The sequence below is a fragment of the Tursiops truncatus genome, chromosome 3 (assembly GCF_011762595.2).
Source record: "Tursiops truncatus isolate mTurTru1 chromosome 3, mTurTru1.mat.Y, whole genome shotgun sequence".
Classification (NCBI taxonomy): Eukaryota; Metazoa; Chordata; class Mammalia; order Artiodactyla; family Delphinidae; genus Tursiops; species Tursiops truncatus.
The window spans coordinates 102,914,598-102,924,014 of record NC_047036.1 but is presented as its reverse complement, the minus strand read 5'-3'; the positions used below and the strand labels follow the sequence as shown (position 1 = coordinate 102,924,014).

The 9,417-nt window shown below is 38.7% G+C and overlaps 1 pseudogene; it reads right to left on the bottom strand.

Moving 5' to 3' along the window:
- Positions 1-368: 368 nt before the first annotated feature.
- The window catches only part of LOC101334134 (small ribosomal subunit protein eS6-like), a 49,399-nt pseudogene continuing 40,350 nt past the window's right edge, over positions 369-9,417 (bottom strand).

Sequence of the window (9,417 nt, the reverse complement as noted above, 5' to 3'; positions counted from 1 at the left end):
CCAAAGATAATCAAATCCATGTTTATAGTTTTGGCATATCTTCTACGCATCTTTTTATGGATTTTTACATACTTGGGGTAATGCTATATATGCAATTCTTTTTATTTTCATTTAACACGTCCATCATAAGCGTTATCTTTTGACATTAAAGCTTCATCACCCATTTTCATTTTAATGGTTGCACGACACACTATCCTACAGATACGATGTAGTTTATCTAACACTTTTCCTAAGTTTGAGCCCTTGGGTTGCTTCTGGCTTTTGATATAACAAATAAAGCTAAGATGAATATCTTTATGTGTAAATCTTTGTCCACATTTCTGATTATTTCCTTAAGATAAACTTTTTTCTTTTTTTTAAGTCTGACCTTATTTATTTCTTACTCTTAGAAAACCTTGTTTTTGACTGGACTTAGACTTAGAGGTAGAAGCTGTCGGACAGGACAGCCTCCATCTCTTGGCAGTCTGTTCCTGGAGTTTTTCTTTGGTGTCCTTCATCCTCTGGGCCAATGGTTAGCATATTCTGTGGCCTCTTCCTAATTTTTCTTAGTACCCTGTTTCTTCAGAGCAACAAGCCGACTTTGGTGTTGCAGGACACAGGGAATAACGTAACGCTGCGTCTTGGGCACCGAGGTTTCTTACCTTCTCTGGTCAGGAGCTTTGCACAGCATACTGGCAGGCACCATCTTCTTTAGAGAGATTGGAAAGTTTGTGGGTTCAGCTAGCTCTTTTGGGCCCCAGGTGATGATGCACAGTAGTATCAGTGAGTGCAAGAATATCTTTTTCCAATGGTTATTATTGGTTAAAATAGTAACCGAGTTGAGAACACTCAGATTGGCATCCACGGTGCATCCCCTGAACGGATTTGTGCTTGCTTTCTCTAGTCCTCCTAGTCTACCGTGCTTTGTGGGGAAACCTGGTTTGTCATCCCCACCACTGATTCCAGCCACATAGCCCTTCCCTTCTTCACCCAGAGCATCTGCAGCAGCTTCTGTGGCTAAACGCTTCTCATAGGAGGCTCAGAGTTTGCCTTTGTTGTCCACTTCAGTGAGTTTCTGGCAGCCCGTGGTTGGGAAAGAGATGTTCAGCTTTGTCTTGAAGCAGTTGCTTGCCTCTGAGACACAGCAGAGATGAAAAACTCTTGAAGTAGAATTACTGAGTAAAAGGATTTGTTTTTACAACTCCTAAAACCTGATGCCAAATTGATTTACAGAAATATGAATTGACACTCCTGCCAGGCATGTGCAAATGTCTAACTTAAAGCTCATTTGCCAAAACTAAATCATTTACTAAAAAAATGGGAAATTCGATAGGCTGCCAAAACTTTTTTATTGCTTTAATAAAACTTTATTGCATTCATTTGACTACTTGGGAGGCCAGCTGAATATTTGTTCACATCTATTAGTTAATTATACTTATTTGGGTTTGAGAGCTTTGTTCTAAGTATTCACTTATGTCTTAAGTGTTTAACAATATGTTAAATTCATCATATACAGTACATCCGCTATGGACTTTACTAAAGACTGATGTTCTGATAGGGCATTCGCCTTTTATGAAATTATGATATTAACATGTCATGGGTTTTTTCCTGTTATGTTTTATATATTTGCATGTTGAGGATTATGTTTTTGTGAAGTAAAAAAAAAATTGTTTTGGTGTATTCTTTTGTGACTGTGTGTTGCTCAGACGGCCCTCCTAGAAAGGACTCCCTGCCACGTGACCAGGCGTGTGCTTAGCTTCAGCCGCTAGCTGTTAGCCTTTTAGGTTTTGCCTCCGCTTTTGAGCTGAGGGCCCACTATTTTCAGGATCGTCTTCAGCCAGTAAAGAGGCACTGAAGCTTGGCCATTTCTGCCCAGTGCATGATCCCTCTAATGGGTATTTTTGGCCTAGAGCAGGAGCCTGAGGGCAGTTCCTCCTCAGGAAAAGAAGCCCATTCCAGCCCTAAGGAGCTGCTCTGCACAAGTGTTTGAAGCACTGTGTCTAAATGCCGCAAGGGGTAGACTGTGGCAGAGACCTAGACGCTCAGCTCAGATCTTCAAAAATGGACTTGTTGCCCAGTTAAATGGTACAGCTGGTGGACCACCTCCAGCTATAAGTTCCTTCTTGATCTTCCTCAGCTTTCATGCCACGATTGCTCTTGTTCTCAAGGCAGCCCTAACCATATATAGAACAAGAAACTTGTTCAAGGGCCTAGCTGATCTACCCAGACTGGGACTGATCTGATGGGAAATCTTGGCTCCGGAGCTCCCCTTGGGGCTAACCGACTTCTTTCAGATCCACATTCCCTGCCCGATCCTGCTTCCTCCTCTCTACCTTTCACACTGTTGCCTACCAGTAAGGCTTTCACCTTCTAACCCATTTCAGTGTCTGCTCCCTAGAAAACCCAGCCTGTGACAGGAGCTACCATGCTTTTAAGCTTAGCTGTTCTTCCCATCCTGATACTAGAGAAACATTCACATAGACTTGGTTCTATTTTTAAGAAGGACTTGACTTCTTATATTTCAATTTTGTATTCATCTGCAGATTATTTTGGTGTGGTGTTAAGTGAGGATCTAACCTGATTTTTCTTCCTGTGGTAGGTGGCACTGAATATCTCTGCCTCTTGTCTTTTATGCCTTTGTGTCACCCCCTCCCCTTGAGTGTGGGCTGGACTCAGTAGCTCAATATTAGATTATAAATAACTGCAGGTCCTGTCTTGAGCTCTCTCTCGCCCTTTCTCTTGGCTCACTTATTACACTGACGGGGAGGAAGCAGCCTATTGCAAGCAGCCCTATGGGAGAACCACGCGAGGTGGCGAGGAGCTCAGGCCCTCAAACCAATAGAACAAGAGGAGCTCAGACTGTCTAGCCAACAGCCTGTGACGAGGTGAAGCCTGCCAGCCACCAAGTGACTGAGCTTGGAAGCAGGTCCTTCAGGCCCAGCTGAGTCTGGATCATAACTGCAGCTCCAACTGACAGCTCAACTGAAACCTCATGAGGGATCTTGATTGAGTGAAATGTACCCAGTTAAGTTGCTCCCCAGATTCCTTATTCAAAGAAATTATGATATATGTTTGTAGATTTCAGCTATTACATTTAAGTGTAATTGGTTATGCAGCAATAGGTAACTGATATATTCCTAAAGGAACAGCCAGCACTTGCAGCTTTATTTGTTTGTTTGCTTATTTGCTTAACAAGCTAGAAGTTTACTTCTTGTACAGTTAACAGGCCAAGCCTAGGAAGGTGATTCTGCTATTCTTGACCAGCGGCTCCCATTTAAACAGCTGCGTCTCAGGCATTTGTTTAAATCTGACCTTCTCTAAATTAGAAGGACAGGAGAGAAGGACCAGAAGCCCAATCCTTTGAGCAGCAAGACTTGGAAGTGGTATTTTTCAATTTCACTTATATCCCATTAGCTAAAATCTGATCACATGGTTGTACCCAGTTGCATAGGGAGGTTTGAAAGTGCAACATCATTTATTGATCATGCCTTTCCCCTACTGAATTATTTTTCCTCTCAACCAAATGTTGTATTCTGTCCATTGATCCTTAGCTGTTGCCAGAATATTCCACTCATTTCTGATTTTTTATACATTTTATACAGTTTTTCATTATTACTTTCCTTTCTGAACAAACTAGAAGCTACTTTTTTATTGTCTGCAATTACAAGCAAATGGTTAAATCAGTATGTCCAATTTTTTAAAACTATTGGTATTTTTAAAGTTTTATCAAAGTCAAATACTCATATAAAAAGTACACAAATTACAAATGTAATTTCAACGAATTTTTACAAAATGGACACAATATGTAACCAGCAGCCAAAAAATCAAGAAATGAAACATCACAGGGCTAAAGATTCCCTTCCAAAACTTCTGGGAATCTTACATTACTTTTATCTGTTTCAGAACTTTATATAAAGGGAATCATAAAGTACATACTCTTTAGTGTCTGCCTTATTTTGCTCAGTATTATATTACTGAGATTCATCGCCATCATTGTCTATAGTTAGAGTTCATTCATTCTCATTGCTATATATTATTCCATTAAATGAACATACTATTTGTTTGTTTACTTATTTATGGACATTTGAATTGTTTATAGTTTGATGGCTATTACAAATAGTGCTCTTTTGATCATTATTGTACCCAAAATTTGCCCATCAAAATTCTGTTTTGAATTATAATAAACCCACACATTTAGGGGAAATTGACATTTTTCCAATATCCAGTCTTACAGTTCATAATCAAATAAACGTGTATCTCTATTAAATCTTTTTAAGTTTTATACCTCTCAAAACAGTATTGTGATATTATCCATTCGCATCTTTCACATTCTTTGTTAAAGCTACTCTTTGGTATATATAGTCTCTGCTGATGTTGAGTTTCATAATACTTAAAAGTGATTATTACTAGTACATAGCAATGTTATCTTACATATATTTTCTTTTATTCCAGACAGTTTTAGAATACTGATTCTAAACTCTAAAGCAGCAGTCCCCAGCCTTTGTGGCACCAGGGACTGATTTCGTGGAAGACAATTTTTCCCATGGACGGGGTGGGGAGGGGATGGTTTTGGGATGATTCATGCTCATTACATTTATTGTGCACTTTATTAGTATTACATTGCAATATATAATGAAATAATTATACAACTCACCATAATGCAGAATCAGTGTGAGCTTGTTTTCACTTGCCACACACTGATAAGGTTTTGATATGAGTGTGCAAGCAATTGATTTATTATGGTCTCTGTGCAGTCAAACCTCTCTGCTAATGGTAATCTGTATTTTCAGCCGCTCCCCAGCACTAGCGTCACTGCCTCAGCTCCATCTCAGATCATCACGCATTAGATTCTCTTAAGGAGCACACAACCTAGATCCCTTGCGTGTGCAGTTCACAGTAGGGTTCGCGCTCCTATGAGAATCTAATGCCGCCGCTGATCTGACAGGAGGAGGAGCTGAGGCGGTAATGCGAACAATGGGGAGCGGCTGTAAATACAGATGAAGCTTCGCTCGCTCACCCGCCACTCATCTCCTGCTGTGTCCTGGTTCCTAACAGGAACCTGTACTGGTCTGCGGCCTGGGGGTTGGGGAACCCTGCTCTAAAGGGAATGCTTCTAATGTTTAATGAAACATTATTCATATGATTATTTATCATTGAATAAAAACTATTCATATAATATTTTTAGTGCTACCTTTTATTTGGTTGCAAGATCTCCATTCTCTTCTTAATTCTTTCTCTAACATGGGTATATTACTGTGAATCATGTGAGCCTGTTATGTATTTATGAGTCTACTTTTCTACTTTCCTTTCTTCCAGTATTCTCCTGGTTTTCTTCCTACCTCACTTCTTTCCACCTCACTTCTTTCCATTTTCTTTTCAGGTTTCTCCTCATTATCTAACCTTTTATTGCAGGAGTGTTCCAGTGCTCAGTCTTGGGACTTTGCTTTTTAGTCTCATTCCCTTAGTGAGTTCATCCAGTCATATGACCTTAAATACTATATATGTGCTAGTGACCAAAAATGCAAATGTATACTATAGATCTCACCCCAGAACTCCAGCTTCTTATTCCTGCTTGTCTATTTGTTATCATCACTTCAAAATCTAAAAGGCATCTCACACTGAACATGTCCATAACCACATCTTCCTCCCAAAACCCACTCTACCTCAGTCTCTCTTATCTCCGTTAAGGGCCACCCCTTCCTTATAGTAGCTCAGGCAAAGTCTTTCTCTTACATTCTATAAAATCCAATTTGTCAGGAAATCATGTACGCTTCAATGTACACCCAGAATCTGACCACTTTACCCCTTCCCCTGCCATTAGCCCATTCTGAGTTTTCTCTTTTTATTTGGATCACCATAGACATTCCAAAACAATTTCCTGCTTCCATTCTTGTCTGCGTACATCTTTTCCTCAATAGAGCAAAAACTTAGATACTATTTAATCAATTCTCCACTCAAATTCTTCCTGTAACTTCCATCTCTTGCTGGGTAAAATTCAGTGGGGTCCTTACATGATTGACCTCCCAATCGCTTTCCTTCACAGGCCCCATCTCACGGTCTTCTTTGTTCACTCCGCTTCAGCCAAGCTGGTCTCCTTGCTGTTTATTTCTTTTTTTTTTTTAATAATTTTTATTGGCGTATACAGTAAGCCCCCTACATATGAACCTTCAAGTTGCGAACTTTCAAAGATGTGAACGTGCAAAGTTCCATCAACGTCAGGTGTGAGTGAAATTGCAGCTTGCCCTCTGTCTCCTGTTGCTGACTGTCCTTTAGCTCTACCATCTCCCACCTTCTCTCCGTCATCCCATCAGTAACTCTTCTTGCCTGTTCAGCCCCTGTATGCCAGCTGTTGTACTGTACTACTGTACTTTTCAAGGTACTGTACTGTAAGGTTAAAACTGTTTATATTTTGTGTTTGTTTTGGTATTATTTGTGTAAAAAGTATTATAAACCTATTACAGTACAGTATATATAGCCGATTGTATTAGTTGGGTACCTATGGTAACTTTGTTGGACTTAGGAATGAACTGGGCTTATAAACGTGCTCTCAGAATGAAACTCATTCGTATGTAGGGGACTTACTGTAGTTGATTTATAATGTGTTAGTTTCAGGTGTACAGCAAAGTGAATCAGTTATACATACACATATATCCACTCTTTTTCAGATTCTTTTCCCATGTAGGTCATTACAGAGTATTGAGTAGAGTTCTCTGTGCTGTAAAGTAGGTCCTTGTTGGTTATCTATTTTATATATAACAGTATGTGTGTGTTAATCTCAAGCTCTTAATTTATCCCTCTCCCCCACCCTTTCTACCTTGGTAACCATAAGTTTGTTTTCTACATCTGTGACTTTATTTCTGTTTTGTAAATAAGTTAATTTGTATCATTTGCGGGGGCATGTTCCTGCCTCAGGGCCTTTGCACTTGCCGTTCACTCTCCTTTGAGATATTCTCGTGGATTACTGAATTGCCTCCATCATGTCTTTGCTCAAATATCACATTCTCAGTTAGGTCATCACTGACCACCTTATTTTATTTTATTTATTTATTTATTTTTTAACATCTTTATTGGAGTATAATTGCTTTACAATGTTGTGTTAGTTTCCACGGTATTACAAAGTGAATCAGCTATATGTATACATATATCCCCTCCCTCTCGCACCTCCCTCCCACCCTCCCTATCCCACCCCTCTAGATGGAATGACCACCTTATTTTAAACTGCAAACCACCTCTCCTCCTCAGTGCTCCCTTTGCCTACCTTTCCCATTTCTTTTATTCAGTAGCAGTTTTAACTTTTGAATATACTATAGAAATTGTTCATGGATGTTGTTTATTACTTAACTCTCCTCATCGCCACCCTAATAGAATATAAGCTCCATGAGAACAGGAACTTTTGTCTGTTTTGTTTACTCTTGTATCTGAGTCTTAGAAGAGAGCTTGACAGATAGTGGGCACACAATGAATACTTGGGTTTTTTTAATTATAGTTACTGTACAATTTTATATAAGTTACAGGTGGGCAAGGTAGTGATTCACAGTTTTTAAAGGTTATACTCCATTTATAGTTATTATAAAATATTGGCTATATTCACCATGTTGTACAATATATCCTTGTATTTGACTTATTTTATACATAGTAATTTGTACCTCTTAATCCCCTACTCATATATTGCCCCTTCCCCTTTCCTTCTCCCCACTGGTCACCACCAGTTTGTTCTCTATATCTGTGAGTCTGCTTCTTTTTTGTTATATTCACTAGTTTGTTTTATTTTTTAGATTCCACATATAAGTGATATCATACAGTATTCGTCTTTCTCTATCTGACTTATTTCACTTAGATTGATGCTCTCCAGGTCCATCCATGTTGCTGCAAATGGCAAAATTTCATTCGTTTCTATGACTGAGTAGCATTCCATTGTATATATGTACTACATCTTCTTTATCCATTCATTTATTCATGGACACTTAGGCTGCTTCCATATCTTGGCAATTGTAACTAATGCAGCTACTAACATGGGGTGCAAATATCTCTTCAAATGAGTGTTTTTGCTTTTTTCGGACATATACCCAGGAGTGGAATTGCTGGGTCATATGATGGTTCTAGTTTCAGTTTTTTGAGAAACCTCCATACTGTTTACCACAGTGGCTGCAGCAATTTACATTCCTACCACACAATGAATATTTGTTGAGTCATTCGTTGAATGAGTCAAGAATAACCATTATAAGCCTATTATTTATTTAGAGTTTAGAAGGTAATTCCCAGAAGAGCTAAAAAACCAAAAAGGTTAAAAATTGTTGCTGGAAATGGGCCTGAGCATGGAAAGGGCTGTGTGGGAAAGGGATAGTTTTCTTTATAAACCCTCTTCTGCTATTTGATTGTTTATGTCATAGGCATGTATTACTGTGATCATAATTCAAAATACTTTTAAATAAGCCAACATGGCTGGAAAATCATGGGATGATAACAATGTAGGAAGGCTGGCTAACAACAATTTACTTTATAGTAAATTGCTCTAAATCTGTTTTGAGAGCAAACTATTGAATCTGCTAATGGCAGATACAGATGGTACAAAAAAATAACCTTCCTTTTGGTGTTGGGTATAATTTTAAATAGAATCGGAATCTCTCTTATCATACTTTAAAGAGACTTCAATTTACTTACGTGATCAAGCTTTATATTATTACATTAAGTTGCACGTTTCACAATGAGTGTAAATTGTACAGGGTGTCATCATTCAAGCCTTTTATGTAAAATGTGATTTTCTGATTCTTTAAATGTGGGTGGAGAAATGATCGAAATAATTTTTCATACACAGATAACTGGTGTATGTGAATGCTTGCTAATTTGAGGAAGGAGGTGGAGAGTAAAGGATGGAAGGAACAAAAATAATTTTGTCTAAGGCTGCAAGTGACATACATTCAAACAATTGCTTTTTCAGAGTCCTCAGGCTTGTTTCTTTTCAATGTTTACTGAGCTTTAGAGAAGACTGAATCCCACCATGGCAAGCTGCCATCTTTGTCAGAGCAAAGAGCTGTTTACATTCAAGGCACATAATAAGTGCAATGTGAAGTAGAAAACAGTGTGAGTTCTATCATGGCTGATTAGTCCATTGTACACTGTTTCAACTAACATCTTTCTTGTGCTAAAAATAGTGAGAAGCCACGGGACCTCAGGCAGCATGATCCATCAGTGCTGTACTCTTTCAGGAGACTGCCAACAAAAGCTGCCTCTAACTCCCCAGAAAAATAAAAGGGCCACTTACAAGCTTCAGTGTCCTCCAAAATATGTAGTTTAACTGAGCTGTTTGGAAACCTTTCAGAAAATGAGATGCAGAGAACGAACAACTTCTAAAATGTAGATCTGTCTTCTCAGTAACTTCCTTTTCTTGATATGAACGTCATAAAAGTCAGTTGGTTGCTATTAAACTTGCTTCCTTAG